The 15,231-nt window shown below is 46.9% G+C and overlaps 1 protein-coding gene across 1 annotated transcript in view; it reads right to left on the reverse strand.

Moving 5' to 3' along the window:
• LOC124554672 (structural maintenance of chromosomes protein 4-like) overlaps positions 1 to 15,231 on the reverse strand; it is a 261,721-nt gene that overhangs the window by 64,214 nt on the left and 182,276 nt on the right. The window lies entirely within an intron of this gene.

Here is a 15,231-nt window from a genome sequence, read left to right on the forward strand (position 1 = left end):
AACATTAATGAGACTTATTGGGTGAAATCTGTTCTTCTCAAGATGGTGTTTCCCCAATTCTCGTACCAGGATAATCATGTTTCCTTGCCACTGAGATGAGAGATTACCCCACCTCTAGATACAGTTGAAATTTGCAGGGACATTATGTTGGCAATTCACCAATAGGTGTATGAGTATTTGGCTGTGGATGTAGTCTGGCTCTAGAGCCATGTCGGGGCAAAAGAGCTAGTGCAATGAGGTATTCCCACTCATTAAACTGCACATTATGTGGCTACAGTGATGGGTAATGAAAAGGAAGTGAATTCGCTCACCCTGCTGTTTGAGGACAGAAACTGCATACTAAAATTCTACACATGTGGGGAACTTGTGTCCACAGACAAGTTGAACCTTTGTCCAAACCTGTGAAGGAGGGGTACACAGTCCAGTGGTAGTAACATACCATTCCCAGCATTCTTTTCAATCATTTTATTAGGTAGGACACTTGTTCACAAAGCCATTTAAAGACAATGAGGTGCTCCGCCAATGGATGTTGCTTACAGCATTAGAGAGCTCCCATGTGTGGTCTCTAATGGCCATGGTGATTTTTGAAGTCCACCACCAAGGTACTGTCTTCTGACATGGGGGACCCTAAGGAACAACGGGTCACTAAGTCTGCAACTGATAGAATGGCTACAGTTCTGCTCTAGAAAGCTGAATCAATACTACCATGTGGCACAGTGCTAAGGACGATGGTAGAGGCAAAGACATCCCAGTCAGTACTGCTGAGAGCCCGTCCGGATCAAAGCCCACACGAGTGATCCTGCGGGAGGGACAGGACAAATGGAAAATGATCACTGTCACAAACGTCATCATGGACACTCCAAAGGATGGAGAGAAGACCAGGGCTGCAAACGGAGTGCTCAATGGCCAAATAAGATCCATATACCACACTGAAGCGTGCAGGGGCACCAGTATTAGAAAGAGAAACATCAAGCTCTGTGACCAAAGTTTTGATAGCTTTACCATAGCCAGTGGTTGTAGTTCCACACCGCAAGGGACTGTGGGTGTAGAAGTCACCCAAATTATGGAAGGGGGGGGAGTCAAGAAATCAGTGCAAACAACGCATTTTGGGGCACTTCATCATCAGGAGGGAGCTACACATTACAGACTGTAAAAACCAGAGATATCCTCACAACAGTCACATCCTCCGAATTCGTACAGAGTGGCACGTGTTCACTGCAGGTAGGGTCCAGAACATATATGCAAACTACACCCAATGCTCTGTCATAGCCAGCTGTGTTCTTAAAATACCCGACAGCCATGGAGAGAAGGTGTTTACAATAGAGGGCAATGCAGAAAGCAGGGGAATGCATAGGAGTCATCGTAACTCAGCCAGGTGGTGAAAAAACCTACAGTTCCTGTAGAGCGTTATGCTACTGATATCCAGTGAATGTGGGAAGGGTCAAGGAGGCATGTCATGCTCCAGAATTGCCTGCTGCCACCAGTAGCAAGGACACAATATTAATACACATCGGTTCTGTAGCAGATTGTGTGGGGAGATCCAGTGCCACAGGGCCACTAAGAACTCTCCCTTAGGTACAGTGTAGGAACATGCAAGGTCCAATGCCATGGGGAACTGCAGAACATGCTGTTTCTTGGCAGTATTCTTTTCGGCCCTCTTCTCCTTTCACGATTTTGATGTCTATGAGAGCTTGTTTGCTCTAGCTTCAAGGACAGAAAAGGAATGCAAAGCCATGTGATCAGCAACCTGCGGTTCCTTCAGTCACGGGCTGGAATTCAGTTGCAGATAAGCAGAATCCAGGGAGGAAGCATCCCAAAGGAACTCCATTCTGGTGAGATGCCAGAGAAGGACATTGCTTCTTGGCTGGGGGTTGGGGATCAACGTCCCGTCCCCAGTGGGTGGGAAGTCAACACACTGGAAGTAGGTGTGGGGGGAGGGGTGCACCCAACCAGCAGAAAAGTGAGTGTAGTTGAGAGGCCCTGAGGGCTCAATGTGAAATTGTGACGTACTGTCACTAGAGAGAATGACGACTTAGCCGTAGCAAATGTTATCGTCTCACATAGAGGATGCAGACGATTTCATTTCTTATTGACTTCTTTGTAAGTCAGTCAGTCAGCCAGCTATCTTTTGTTGTGTTCTCTTCAAAAGATGGTGCACTCCAGTGAACAGGGGAATGGTTGACACAGACATAGGAAGCAGCACAAGGCATGTCAATGTGCAACAAATGTCCACAGTCCCTATACATGGAGCTCTGCCATTACAACATGAAGGCTTGTGCCTAAATCTCATGCATTTGAAGCACAACATAGGAGGGGAACATGGTTTCACATCGCAATGATACACCACCACCTTGACCTTTTCAGACTGTGAATCACCTTCAAATGCCAAAATGAAGACCCCAGTATCAACCCTATTGTTTTTCGGTCCCACTAGACATGATTGGTTGGTTCGTTGGTTGGTTTAAAAGGGGGGAAGGGACTAAACTGTGAGGTCATCGTTCTCTTGTTCACAGTAGAACAATTGCCCAAGGGAAAGAAGAAAAAAAAGACGACATATGTCACAATAACAGGAGAAAGGAAGAACCAGGAGAACGACAGGAGGACAACAAACACTACAATGGGCCAAACAGGACAAGAAAACCACAGACACGCAAGAAAAAAGAAGAGATCAAAAACAAGAAAGCAGATTACCATGGCTGGCTGACCATTAGAATAAAAAAGAAGCCAGCCACTCTGCAACACATTAAAACCTTCACCCTAAAAGCCCTAGGGTGGAGGACACAGAGGGACAAAGGACATGCGCTACAACTCACATCAAATGATAAAACCCACCCTCACGAACAAAACGTAAAACTAAAGCTGCTGTTGAGTCATTGTCATCCAACACCAAACGTAGGGTGCTGGGAAAGTTAAAAGTCCACTGCAGAGCAGCTACAAGTGGGCAGTCCAGCAAGAGGTGGATGACTGTCATTTGGGAGCCACAGCGAAACTGAGGTGGGTCCTCGCGACGGAGGAGGTAACCATATATGAGCCACATATGGCCAATGCGGAGCCAACAAAGGACAACTGATTCCCTGCGAGAAGCCAGCAGGGAAGACTTCCACACATTCGCACTCTCCTTAATGACATGCAGTCTGTTGTGCATACTGTTATGCCACTCTGTCTCCCAAAGCCGAAAAACCTTGCGGCATAAGACAGAATGCAGGTCAGTTTCAGAGATGCCCATCACCAGGATCAGTTTCCACGTAGCCTGTTTGGCCAGCCTGCCAGCAAGTTTGTTGCCTGGGATTCTGGCGTGTCCTGGGGTCCACACAAACACCACTGAATGACTGGACCGTTGAAGGGCAGAGATGGACTCCTGGAAGTTCGCTACCAAAGGATGGCAACGATAGCACTGGTCGATAGCTTGTAAGCTGCTCAGGTAGTCAGAATAGAGAAGGAACGACTCACCGGAACACGAACAGAAACAGGTAATGAAGTACACGAGATATGGCCACTAGCTCTGCATTGAATACACTGCAGCCAAGGAATGCTGTTCAATATGGCCTCTGTGGACATACGCGAAGTCAACATTACCATCAACCATCAATCCTCCTGTGTAAACAATTTCAGAGTCCTGGAACACGTCAAGAATCGAGAGGAAGTGACAACAGAAAGTGGCAGGATTAATTGAGTCCTTATGGCCATGCAAAAGTTCCAGAATGGACCTCAATTAGAGGTGGTAAAAGGAAGGACTCCAGTTCGGAGAGAAGGGATCGCACGTGAATCACAATCGTGGGCCCTGATCTGGGCCCCCGATGCGGGAGATGAACTGCTGCGGATTGGAAAAGGAAATGGTAACTCGGATGCTCAGGGGAACTACAATGTGTGCAACATAACTAGTAAGCAGTTGTGCACATTAGATCTGCAATGGAGAGACTCCGGCCTCCACAAGGACACTTGTCACCGGACTAGTTCTAAAAGCTCCTGTTTCAAGGCGAACACCACTGTGGTGCACTGGGTCAAGTGAATGCAACGCTGAGGGTGGCACCGAACTGAAAAACGGACTCCCATTGTCAAGGTGGGATAGACCAAGGGTTCTGTAGAGCTGCAGCAGCGTAGAGTGATCTGCAACCAGTTGGTGTTGCTAAGGCAGCGGAGTGCATTGAGGTGCTGCCAGCACTCTCGCTTAAGCTGACTAAGGTGAGGTAGCCAAGTCAATTGGGTGTCTAAAACCAGTCCTAAGAATTGGTACGTCTCTTATTACAGGGAGCGGATCATCTTTAAGGTAAAGCGCTGGTTCCGGATGAATAGTACAAAGCCGACGGAAGTATGTGAGACACACACATACTGCTGCTAGGCCATTAGTGGCCACTAAAAATAGTGATACACTCAATAGGGAGTCCTGCGGAACGCCATCCTCCTGAATACGGGGAAACTATGGGAGGCACCAACTAGGACACCGAAAGAAAGGAGCGACAGGAAGTTTTGGATAAAAATCGGGAGCGGGCCCCGAAGATCCCACTCATACAATGTGGCAAGGATATGTTGTTGCCGAGTCGTGTCACATGCTTTACGCAAGCCAAAGAAGATGGAATCCAGGTATTGGCGTCTGGAAAAGGCTGTTCAGATGGCAGACTTGTTCTCGCGCCATTGCGATGGAAAGATGCCATTGTACCAGATCCGGTTGAAGATGACAAGGAAATATCACTTTTAGTCAGACGAGGAATGTTTAATCATTTGACTGTGCATCCGATCCGGCCTAGTAGCTGTGTCGGGGCCATGTGTAAGGGTGCTGAGGAGCTCCCACTCTGTATAGGGGGCGTTATAGGGCTCAGTGTGGTGTGTAGTGAACGAGATGATTTTCTTTCCATTCACCATTTGAGGGTGCAAAAGGTTGGGGGGTAGTTCTCCGACGCAGAGGCTCAAGCATAGTTCTCAGCACAGTGCTCGGCAATTGCGTCTGTGTCGGCAGAGAGTATACCATTGATGTTAACACCAGGGACACCTGTTGGGGTCTGGTACCCAAAAAGGTGTCTGATCTTCGACCAAATTTGGGAAGGTGACTTAAGGAACCTAATGGTCAACACATACCTCTCCCCACACTCCTGTTTCTGTCATTTTTGAAGCACGGGCACGGAGCTGCTTAAAGGCTATTCGGTGCTCTAGGGAAGGGTGCCACTTACGTTGCTGTAGAGCTCGCCGATGCTCTTTAATTGCCTCAGTGACTTCCAGTGACCACCAATGGACTGCCTTTAGCCAGGGGCACCCTAGAGAACGAGGGATCGCATTTTCCGCCACAGAAAATATTGTTGTAGTGACATGCTCAATCACAACATCGATGGCACCATTTGGGGGAGATTCAATAGTGACGGCAGAGATGAAGGCTACCTAGTTTGCCTTGTTAAAGCCCATCTGGGTAGGCATCCATGGGCATGACGCCGGGGGAGCGACAGGAAGATGGGGACGTGGTCACTACAACACAGGTCATCATGTGCTCTCCATTGCATAGATGGGAGAAGTCCTGAGCTGCAAACTGAAATCAATGGCCGAGTAACTACCATGAGCCACACTGAAATGTGTGGCAGCCCCAGGTGTAGTCTTCTGGTTCTGGTTCTGAGAGGCAACGGGGATGAAAGGAACTGATGGGGCCACAACTGTTCTCATAGTGGCGGCGTAAAAGGAGGTCATAGCCACAGGATGAAGGTGCTCAAATTTCCTCTTAGCCTCATTGTAGGTCAGTCAGCCCAGGGTCTTATATTCCATGACTTTCTCTCTTTCTGCAAAATCATGCACTCTGGCGAGCAATGTCAGTGATGCTCTTTGCAGCTGATACAGATGGGAGGCGGGGCACATGGAGTATTGGGACGTGATGGACGTCCACAATTTCGACATGTGATGATTGAAGTGCAGTGGGAAACTTCCAGCACTTAAAGCACCATATCAGGGGAGGGATACATGGCTTGACGTCACAACAGTAGACCATCGTCTTTACCATTTCGGGTACTGTGTGACCCTCGAAGGCCATGATGAAGGCACTGGCAGCAACCTGGTTATTCCTCGGACCACGATGGATGCGCCGGTTGAAATGAACACCTCGCCGCTCTAAATTGGTGTGCAGCTCGTTGTCAGACTGCAAAAGAAGGTCCCTGTGGAATATAATACCCTGGACCATATTTAAGCTCTTATGGGGAGTAGTGGTAACAGAAACACCCCCCTACTTGGCACATGTGAGTAATGCCGTTGACTGAGCAGAGGATGCTGTTTGTAACAAGACTGACCCAGAGAGCATTTTGGACAGGCCCTCTACCTCCCACACTTGTCTTCCAAATGCTTCACAAAAAAACTGAGGCTTCATGAACATGAGACATACCTGATCAAATCTCGTATATATGAGGTACCAAAGCGAATAAGCTTCACTGACATCCTTTGCCTGGCATTCCTCCTGCGGTGTGGCCAGGGAGGGGAACAATTTGGGGTCATATTTTTTAGCATTGATTATAGACTTAGCCTGCTTACAGACTGCTGGTGGTGGTGGACCACTAGCAAGATATGATGTACTTTGCTTCATGGCGTGTCATCCGCCCTGATGCCACCCCCTCCGACCAGGTGCCATCCCCATGGGCGTCACCCAGCCTCAGCAAGAGTCACCTGGCAAGATATCCACTGCTGGGAGTCCCGGTGCCCCAGGGAGATGGGCATCTACCCCTTGACATACGTGTGGAGTTAACAGCTCAGGCATCAGCAGAGCGATCCCTGTGTGGTCAGGGGGGCTACAACCAACAGGGTACATGGAGGCTCCACCACTGCCGACTAGCTACCATGCTGGACATAAGGTGCTAAGAAGTCCACGGTCATCGACGACACAGAAAGCGGCACTGCATAGTGCATGGTGGATAACGCACCCAGGAACATGTCCTCATCCAAGAGATGGAAAATGGGTGGGACTGCAAAGTGACAATGAGAAAGTGGGCTAAAGATCTCAATGCATGATGGACACGGTGCACCATGTAAGGCACCCTTCCTCAATTGGTTCACTCTTCTGAAAAATTTAGGAAGATTGAGGTCAAACCCAACAGGGGATCATCACAAAGTCCGAAACGTGTGACACTCCTTTTAGTCACCTCTTACGACACGCAGGAATACCTCGGGCCTATACTAACCCTCAGACTCGCAGGGGGTGAAAGGCAGAGGGATAGTGGTGTAAAATGCTTGGGCATTTATAAGTTGGGGCAAATGCCCGGGATAAATGCCTGGGCCAATGCCCAAAATTCATAAATGCCCACGAATTTGTGCATTCTAAAAGATTAATTGTTAAGTGGCACTTAAAAAATATTTTAAGTTGCTATTTTGTGTTGGAAAAGGTGTTTTGCAATACTGCTTCAATGGTTGGGTAACCAAGTTGAAAAAACTGTTAAGACAGTGAGTAGGGGAAATGAACTGGACTGTAAACGCAACTTTCTGCATCTTTAATGAGGTCACTTCTTGGGATAGTATGTAATAAAAAAAGAGAGCAGCACTGAAGTTCAGAAGTAATTTTTGAAATAAAGTATAGTTTATATTAAGTAGCTACTGTATAGGTAGTATTTTTTATTGTTCTATACTACAGCAAAACATTTAAAAAGTTTTACTCAATTGCTGTGCCTAACTCAAGCACTCCATTTTTTTGTTATGGTTTTAGCACACAAAAACTGCTACGGTCATTAGCGCCCGGTCTGTGACTTAGGAAAAGGTAAAAAAAAAAAAAAAAAAAAAAACGAAACTGGAAACCAGCAGCAATGGGAGCGAAACTCAAAAAAGTGGCGAAACCAAAAACAGAAGGAAAGCTTAAAAAACCACTATAGAAGGGGGGGGTTGTTTGTCCCCAAAAAGAGCTTCAAATGACTGACATCTCACTGGCACTAATGAACTCGAGAACGCGATCGGCTGAGTGCGTGTCATATGCTAAAATGGAAGATATATCAGGTGACAGATGTAGACAGGTGCGTAACCGAGTAAAATAGGGGCACTCAAGTAAAAGGTGTCTCACCGTCCACAGTTGAGAGCAGTGGGGACAGAGTGGGGGAGAATTGCCGCTTAAAAGATGTCAATGGCTAAAAAGACAGTGCCCTATCCGGAGTCTAGTTAAAATTACCTCCTCCCGATGACGAGTTCGGGAGGAAGAGGTCCAAGCACAGGGAAGAGCTTTCACGTCCCGCAATTTATTATTGGGAAGTGTCGACCAATGTGCATGCCATAAAAGAGCAACACGACGACATAAAACACTCCGTAGCTCGGCGAAGGGAATCATGCGAACAGCTGGCTGAAGAAGAGAGACTGCAGCCTTGGCCACTATATCGGCCGTCTCATTTCCACAGATACCAACATGTCCTGGGATCCAGAGGAATGCCACAGAGACACCCCCCAAGTGAAGGCAGTCCTGAATCCGGCGGACCAGAGGGTGGACAGGGTAGAGAGCTGTGAGACTGAGGAGAGAGCTGAGAGAATCTGAGCAGATAACATACTGTATCCGCTGATTGTGACGGATGTATTGGACAGTCTGGAGAACAGCGTAAAGCTCCGCAGTATAAACCGAACACTGGTCGGGAAGCCAAAATCGATTTGGGGTGTCACGAACAATATAGGCACTCCCAACAACAAACGATGTTTTTGAGCCATCAGTGCAAATAAATGTGGCTTCGTTCATTTGTGCGCATAGAGCAGCAAATGCCCAACGATAAACAAGAGAAGGGGCACCATCCTTGGGAAACTGACAAAGATCACGGAGCAGGCAGGTCCGGGGCCGGAGCCAAGGCGGTGCTATACCCACAGTTGTCAAGAAAGTTTTAGGAAAGTGGAAGGAAAGAGAATGGAGCAGTTGATGGAAGCGGTCTCCAGGTGGTAGTAGGGAGGAAGGGCGGCCTGCATACCCTAAATCCAAGGAGGTGTCGAAAAAAATGTCATAGGCCGGATTAACAGGCATGGAAGACAGATGGCTAACATAATGACTCAGAAGGACAGCTCGCCAATTAGACAGCGGAGGTTCAGCGGTCTCAGCATAAAGACTTTCCACAGGGGTGGCATAAAAAGCTCCAGACACTAAAAGTAATCCACAGTGGTGGATAGAGTCGAGACGCCGAAGAATAGACGGCAGAGCAGAGGAGTAAACTATGCTTCCATAGTCCAATTTCGAGCGCACTAACTCCATTTTGTTGTAATGTGCCTGTATGTATTCCTTGGAACAATATTTACAAACTACTCCTTTCCCTTTTAAATCTGAAAAGTTCCAATCAGGTCTTTTTTTTAACCATATTGCAGCTTTTTAATAGTCTGTTGTCTGCAACACTGTAAACAACACAGAGATGTTATATTGCACATAGGCTGGTTGGTTTGAAAGAGGGGAGAAGGGACCGAACTACGATATCATCAGTCCCTTGTTCCTAATTAAAAAAAAAATGCCCGAAATGTGAGAATAAAACAGACGAGACACATCACACAAAACGAAAAGAAAGGAATAAGAACAAGAGAATGAAAGGCAACAAACACTAAAAGGAACAAAAGAGGACAGAGAAACAACAGAAAGATGGTAGAAACAGAAGACAGTAAAACAAGAAATCATATAACAGTGGCTGGCCGACCATGAGAATAAAAAGGAAAAGCCAGCCACTCTACAGCACATTAAAACCTCTACCCTAAAAGCACTAGGGTGGAGGACACAGAGGGACGAAGGACATGTGCTAAAACTTAGATCAAATAGTAAAACCCACCCTCACGAATAAAACATACACCTAAATCAGCCAATGAAGTGTTGTCAGATAAAATGAGCAGCAACGAGTCCAGTAATCCAAGATTTCGTTGCTGGGCAATCGAAGTGGGACAGTGCACCAGAATATGGGCCACTGTAAACCAGGCGCTGCACTGACACTGAGGTGAGTCGTCACGGCACAGGAGGTAACCGTGGGTCACACAAGTGTGGCCAATGCGAAGCTGGCAGAGGACAACTTATTCCCTGCAAGAGGCCTACACAGACGACTTCCAAACAATCATAGTCTCCTTAATAACATGCAGTCTGTTGTGCGTACTGTTATGCCATTCCGTCTCCCTAAGCCGAAAAACCCTGAGGCATAAGTTAGAACGTAGGTCAGGTTTGGAGATGCCCATCTCCAGGAGCGATTTCCGCGTAGCCTGTTTGGCCAGCCTGTTGGCAAGTTCGTTGCTGGGGATTCCGACGTGTCCTGGGGTCCACACAAACACCACGAAATGGTGGGACTGTTCCAGGGCATAGATGGACTCCTGAATGGACGTTACCAGAGGGTGGCGAGGGTAGCACTGGTCGATAGCTTGTAGGCAGCTCAAGGAGTCAGTACACAGAAGAAACGAATCCTCGGGGAATGAACGGATATACTGAAGTGCACAAGATATGGCCACCAGCTCGGCAGTGAATACACTGCAGCCATTGGGAAAGGAATGTTGTTAAATATGGCCTCTGTGGACAAAGGCGAAGCCAACATTACCATCAGCCATTGAGTCGTTGGTATAAACCACTTCAGAGCCCCAGAAAACTTCAAGAATCAAGAGGAAACGACAGGGAAGAGCTGCAGGGTTAATGGAGTCCTTAGGGCCATGCGAAAGGTCCAGGCAAAGCCTCAGCGTACAGCTACACCATCGAGGTGTATGTGACTGGACCTCGAGGAGAGGTGGTAGAGGGAAGGCCTCCAGTTCAAACAGAAGCGATTACACGCAAACCGCAATCTTTAGCCCTGAACTGGGCCACCTATGAGGGAGGTGAATCACCTTGGTTAGGAACAGAAGATGGTAATTAGGATGTTCAGGAGAGCTACGAATGTCTGCGATGTAACTGGCAAGCAGTTGTGCACTTCTGATCTTCAATGGAGGGACTCCATACTCCATCAGTACGCCTGACACTGGACTCATCCTAAAAGCTCCTGTCACTGGACGAACTCCGCAATGGTGCAATGATGGGTCGAGTAAACTCGGTGCTGAGGGTGCCCCCGAACCATAAATCACACTCCCATAGTCAATGTGGGACTTAGCTGAGCTTCAGCAGTGTGGAGTCATCTGCACCCCAGTTGGTGTTGCTCAAGCAGCGGAGGTCACTGAGGTGCTGCCAGCACTTCCGCTTAAGCTGATGAAGATGAGGAAGCCAAGTCAAACGAGCATCGAAAACCAGACCTAAGAATCGCCACTACAGTGTGTGGATCATCATTAAGGAAACGTGCTGGTTCCCAATGAACAGTACGACGACGACAGAAATGCACAGCACATGTCTTCAGGGTGGAAAACTGGAAGCCATGGGAGCCCATGACTGCACCTTGTAGATGGCACCCTGTAGATGATGCTCAGCAACACCAGTACTGGTTGAGCAGTACAAACACCAGTACTGGTTGAGCAGTACAAAATGCAGAAGTCGTCTGCATACAGAGGAAGTGAGACAGAGGGCTCAACAGTTGCTGCTAGACCGTAAATAGCCACTAAAAATGGAGGGACACTCAATACAGAGCCCTGCGGGACTTCATTCTCCTGGATATGGGGGGGGGGGACTATGGAAGGCACCAACTTGGACACGGAAAGAACAGAGTGACAGGAAGTTTTGGATAAGAATCTGAAGCAGGCCCCAAAGACCCCATTCACACAATGTGGCAAGGGTACACTGTTGCCAGGTCGTGTTGTATTCTTTATATACCTAAAAAATGACGGCAACCAGGTGTTGGTGTCTGGAAAAGGCTGTTCGGATGGCAGACTCTAGGAACACACAATTATTAGTGGTAGAGCAACCTTGGCGGAAGCCGCCCTGGCATGGAGCCAGTAGGCCACACGACTCCAGGACCCAACCCAACTGCCGGCATGCCATACGTTCCAGCAACTTACAAAGAACGCTTGTGAGGCTGATGGGCCAATACCTATCCACATCAAGCGGGTTTCTTCCAAGTTTGAGCACCGGACTGATGGTGCTCTTCCACCATTGCGATGGAAAGACGCCATCGTACCACATCCAGCTGAAGATGACGAGATGTCGCTTGTAGTCAGATGAGAGATATTTAATCATCTGGCTGTGGATCTGATCAGGCCCACGAGCTGTGTTGGGTCAATGTAGAAGGGCACTAAGGAGCTTCCACTCTGTAAATGGGGTGTTACAGGATTCACTGTGGCATGTAGTGAATGAGAGGACTTTCCCTTCCAGCCATCATTTGAGAGTGCAAAAGGCTGGGGGTAATTCTCCCATGCAGAGGCTCCAGTGAAGTGCTCAGCAAAGTGCTCGGCAATTGCGTTTGCGTCGGTAGGTAACACACCATTTATGGTAACACCTGTTGGGGTCTGGTACCCGAAAACATGCTTTATCTTTGCACAGGCTTGGGAAGGTGACGTATAGCACTCAACGATCGAGATTTCTCTCTTCCAACATTCCCTGTTTCCATCTTTTGATAAGCTGGCGGACGCGGTCAATAAGCTGTTTAAAGGCCATGAGGTGCTCCAGGGAAGGGTCCCACTTATGCCGCTGTGAAGCTCACAGACGCTTCTCAATTGCTTCAGCTACTCCCGTTAGCCACCAAGGGACTGTCTTCCGCCGGGAGGGGGGGGGGGGGGGGCGCTCTAAAGAGTGAGGGATCGTGTTATCTGTTGCAGAAAGAATTGTTGCAGTCACCTGCTCCACCATCACATCGATGTCAGCGAGGTGAAAGTTTCCCCACTGCATAGAGAGATTTCTTGCATCTGCCTTATTCTGACAGCCACAGCTTCAAGAGGGGTTTGAAGAGGCACAGTGTCACTACAGACTGTGTTTCAGACATAAACGGTATCTCCACTCGACACACTATTATAGTTGCTACGGTTCCTGTAATATCACTTATAACCGCAGAGGGCAGGGGTTCGCATTGCCAGGAACCAGGTTTCCTGAAGGGCAATGCAGAAAGCAGGTGCAAAGCTTAACAGCTGCCATAGCTCAGCCAGGCGGTGGAAAAAACCGCCTCAATTCCACTGGATGATTACGTGATCATGAGACTGGAAAGGCGTGAAACATTCTGTGAGGCAGTTTACGCCTCAGGGTCACCTGCTGCCACCGACATTTACCATCGCAGTCTATATCCATTGTGTCTGAGGATCTTGCGAGATCTAGGTTCTTAGCAGACGGCATAATCTCCACCGCTCCCTCAGACGCAGAGCTTGTAGGTAGTGGTGGTGTGGGTGCCACCACTATTACCTTAGTCTTAAGGGTCTGCTTTTCGGATTTCTCTCACTGCTCCTTGGGTTTCCCTGGCTGGGAGGACTTCACTGACTAAACCTCTGGGATTGAGCATGAGCATGAAACCCTACGACCAGCTGCCTTTGAGCTCTTCACAACCACTGGCAGGTGTCTCCTTTCCCACTAGCACAAATGTGGAAGGGAGTGACCCAAGGGACCCCTTCCTAGCGAGAGAAGGCGAAGAAGACTTACGCTTCTCCGGCTTAGAAGTGGGGTAGACATCCCAGATGGTTTGGGGGAAGGGGGGGGGGGGGGGTGTTGCTGCTCCTGAAGTAAGTAGTGGTGTGGGAGTAACAGGGAGGGAATGACTGTCAGACAGTTAGACCACTGTTGCCAATTCCGTTTGATTAAATAACCGACAGAATTGCATGAATTACCTGGAATTACCCGCCACTCATTTCGAATTTCATCTACTACAGATATACTATAATACCAGATGCACTAATATTTACTTAGAATAACTGGAATTAAAGTACATAAAGTTTATCCATATTAATTTTAGTTTGGGACGTGTGACACGCCAAATCTGATTCGCAGTTCCACAAATTGTGGATTCTCTAGGAATTGACTAGTATCGGAATCTAATGATTCTTACGTCTTATGCATCGATTCTTTGTTATTAAATCTCTTATTTTAGAGTTCTCATTTTATCTTTACCATAGTGCAGTCATACGAAAGTAGATAAAGAAAGGAGCAGAAGAGAAAATTATAGTCAGTCTGAAATTTCTTTGTTTTTAGTAAAACAGTTTAACAATTAAGAATACATTTTTCATCTAGAAACACATGCCAGCTGTTTAATATATTCAGTAACAGTTTTGTTATCAATAATCACTCTACAATTATATTCAGATATTTGATAAGGATTATAAACTGTGTTACATTACACAATTTTTTTTGTACTGGGTTATCACTACCTAGCTGTTCAATGCACTGTGTGTGTGTGTGTGTGTGTGTGTGTGTGTGTGTGTGTGTGAGAGAGAGAGAGAGAGAGAGAGAGAGAGAGAGAGAGAGAGAGAGAATGAATGAATGAAGAGTAGAACTGGTATAAATAGAAAGGACATTATAAATTATAAGCAGTTGTCAGCAACACATACCCTTCCTTGGTTGATCAAGTTTGAATGCTAGTAAAACAACATGCTTCTCTCTCCTCATCTTTTGTTCCAAGTAATAAAGGCAAGTGTGAACATTTACTAACTTTTAATAGTGGGAGCATCATCCTATTCCTTTAGTTTAATTGGTAAATTATACACTCTAGCAGAAAAATACTTAAGAAGTACTTTTTTTGTAACTGTCCCGTTAAAACTGCTCTGGGTAATTTCCCATTTATAAATATCCTGCTCAATGGTTATTTGCCAAGCCCACATCACAACAGGAGAAGGATGGGCTTGCAGCAAGGAACGGGTAGTAGTGCTACAAGAGCTGGAACTCAGTGTTGGTCAAGCATATACTCACTAAAGAGATGGGAGCCTGCTGGGAAGGGGGCAGGGGGAGTTGCTGATATGAGAAGGAAATTATGCTCCATCTGTCCTTTTTCCCTCGTGTCACCAGTTCAGTAGGTTGATAGCACAGTCATTAAAAGCTCAAGCAATACCATAAAAAGAAAATTTAGTAAAAAATGTATCAGGACTTGGATGTTCAATACAAGTGTGATGTTTCCCATCACTTTCCAACAAATTCAGAAATGGAATTCATCTGCTTGTTCTTTCTGATTAGGTTTCGTCTCAAACAAGACTGCCATGAACAATGGCTTTCCACATAACGTAAAAGGCATAAAATGGAGTCCCCTAGACAACTTCAAAACAAGATTTTAAGAAACAAAGGTAAGCAGATTAACACTAAGGATGAAGCAATGGTCAGAAACTATATAGACTTAAGACAAGCCTACTATTTCTGCTATCCTAGTAGTTCTATCACAGTGAAAAGAAGTGCTAACACACATACTCAAAGAATGAATGAAGCAAGAGCAGCCTTTGCAGACCCATGACCCATCTGGAAACTGAAGGAAAAAAGGA

Source organism: Schistocerca americana, chromosome X (assembly GCF_021461395.2).
Source record: "Schistocerca americana isolate TAMUIC-IGC-003095 chromosome X, iqSchAmer2.1, whole genome shotgun sequence".
NCBI lineage: Eukaryota > Metazoa > Arthropoda > Insecta > Orthoptera > Acrididae > Schistocerca > Schistocerca americana.